Source organism: Penaeus vannamei, chromosome 32, assembly GCF_042767895.1.
Source record: "Penaeus vannamei isolate JL-2024 chromosome 32, ASM4276789v1, whole genome shotgun sequence".
NCBI classification, from domain to species: Eukaryota; Metazoa; Arthropoda; class Malacostraca; order Decapoda; family Penaeidae; genus Penaeus; species Penaeus vannamei.
Genome location: NC_091580.1, coordinates 10,040,434 through 10,042,933, shown reverse-complemented (window position 1 = coordinate 10,042,933; position 2,500 = coordinate 10,040,434). Strand labels below are relative to the sequence as shown.

General features: G+C 44.7%; 1 protein-coding gene across 1 annotated transcript in view; it reads right to left on the bottom strand.

Moving 5' to 3' along the window:
- The window catches only part of LOC113818250 (uncharacterized), a 27,848-nt gene extending 25,834 nt beyond the window's left edge, over window positions 1-2,014 (bottom strand). The window contains exon 1 of the mRNA XM_070144698.1: window positions 1,851-2,014. The gene's annotated coding sequence lies outside the window, so the exon portion shown is untranslated. The remainder of the gene's footprint in view (window positions 1-1,850) is intronic.
- Between the last annotated feature and the right edge of the window lie 486 nt (window positions 2,015-2,500).

Sequence of the window (2,500 nt, the reverse complement as noted above, 5' to 3'; positions counted from 1 at the left end):
ATCTGTTAGACTGTAAATGGAGATATAAAGATATATTGACAGAGAGAGAAGAGAGAAGAGAGGGGATGAGAGGAGAGGAGAGGAGAGGAGAAGAGAGAAGAGAAGAGAGGAGAAGAGAGGAGAAGAGAGAGGAGAAGAGAGGAGAGGAGAGGAGAGGAGAGGTGGAGTGGAGAGGAGAGAAGAGGAAAGGAGTGGAGTGGAGAGGAGAGAGGAGAGGAGTGGAGAGGAGGAGAGGAGTGGAGAGGAGGAGAGGAGAGGAGAGGAGAGGAGTCGAGAGGAGAGGAGTGGAGAGGAGAGGAGTGGAGAGGAGAGGAGAGGAGACGAGAGGAGAGGAGAGGAGTGGAGAGGAGTGGAGAGGAGAGGAGTGGAGAGGAGAGGAGTGGAGAGGAGAGGAGTGGAGAGGAGAGGAGTGGAGAGGAGAGGAGGGGAGAGGAGAGGAGTGGAGAGGAGAGGAGTGGAGAGGAGAGGAGTGGAGAGGAGAGGAGTGGAGAGGAGAGGAGTGGAGAGGAGAGGAGTGGAGAGGAGAGGAGTGGAGAGGAGAGGAGTGGAGAGGAGAGGAGTGGAGAGGAGAGGACTGGAGAGGAGAGGAGTGGAGAGGAGAGGAGTGGAGAGGAGACGAGAGGAGAGGAGAGAGGAGAGAGGAGAGAGGAGAGAGGAGAGAGGAGAGAGAGAGAGAGAGAGAGAGAGAGAGAGAGAGAGAGAGAGAGAGAGAGAGAGAATGAGAGAGAGAGAGAGCCAGACACACGCAAAGGGGGACGGGTTGGGGTCTACTGTGGGAATCATTGCTATTGTTATTGTCATCCTGATCCCGTGTGCCTTCGGGCTACGCACGCCCTGGCCTTCCCATGCCAGCCGGCGATTTATTCTCCAAACAACTCTGCTGTTTGCTTGTATCGACATTGCTTTTGTTTCGCGACTTGAAGTAAATCTGTAAGAAATCGGAGCAAAGTTCTCCGCTGCACAAAGTAGATTCATCTAGCATGAGATCATACATACAAAGAAAAAGCCTTAATTTGTCGGTTTTGACATTCAGCACTTGTTTATAAACACGTCCATGTTGAGGTGAAAATGCATCCCGAAATAACGACGATAGATTAGTGATGATAATGATGTGGTAATTGACAGGTTAGTGGTGATGATTAATTAAGATGCTATTCGGATATGTCACATTATGGCACATGTCACCTACTTGTCAAGTGTATCTTCGCTTCGGAAAATTAGAGTATATTCTATATCCTGTACAACGACGACTTGAATGTTACATGAACGCTATAAAAGATACTAACAATTTTTTGCACGGTCATATTAATAATATACTGTAACCAAGTTGCTGACAAAGAGAGAGAGAGAGAGAGAGAGAGAGAGAGAGAGAGAGAGAGAGAGAGAGAGAGAGAGAGAGAGAGAGAGAGAGAGAGAGAGAGAGAGAGAGAGAGAGAGAGAGAGAGAGCTAAGGCGTGGAATCTGTATAATTAGAAACTGTAGAATATGTAGACAAACAATTTGTGGATTTGGAGTTTATAGATGCGCAATTTGTAGGAATATAATTTGTTGAAACGGAATCTGCAAAATTTATAGATACTGAATTTGGAGCATTTGTTGATGATGAATTTGGAGCATTTGTAGATGTATACTTTGTATGATTTGTATGAGAAAATCATGCAGGCTCCTTTGTAGATGTACTATGTATGATTTGTATGTGTAAATATCATAGATGAGAAATTTGCACATTTTTCAATTGCAGAATTTGATTTTTTGATTACAGAATTTGCAGATTTTGTAGTTGCTAAATTTACAAACAGAATTTTTCTGTGTACAAAATAACAAAATAGAAAACCGCGCAATTTCCTTACCGAGGTGACAGACACTACGCGCAAAGGAGTCGCAAGGAAGTCGCAGCGCGCAGAAGGGTAACGACTGTTTCACTGGAACCGCGACGACTGATCACGACGCTGCGGTTGAGGTCTTGCCCGCCCAGGCTTCCAGTCACAGTGACTCAGCATCTTCTCTGCATCAGCTGTTTCGCCGCCGACCATCCCCGGCCCGACCGTCCTATGGGGGAGTTTCTCTGCGATGAAAAGGCAGAATTGGAAGTAGGCATAATCATCTGTTTTTTGTTACCATAAGGTGTGATACGTTCGGGGAAAAGCAGTGTTCAGGTTTTATGTAAATTTCCAAATCAATGAATTTAAAGCCTACGTTTTATGGTACAACGATCAGGGAGGTGAAATTAGAAGTTACTGTTAATAACCAAGATATATCAGGTATCATTATGTAATCAGGTCCATGGAAAATCGTTAAAATGACTTTGCTAAAATGGCGATTTCTAGGCAAACAATTTTTCACCGTGTTATTGTTTACATATGATGCTTCGAAAACTCGACATCGACGCTGACATATAAAATTTATAAATACATAAACTTTACACCCACGTATATCCACAACCCCCCATACACACACACACACACACAAAGAAACGCACACGTACATAAGCACGCACACA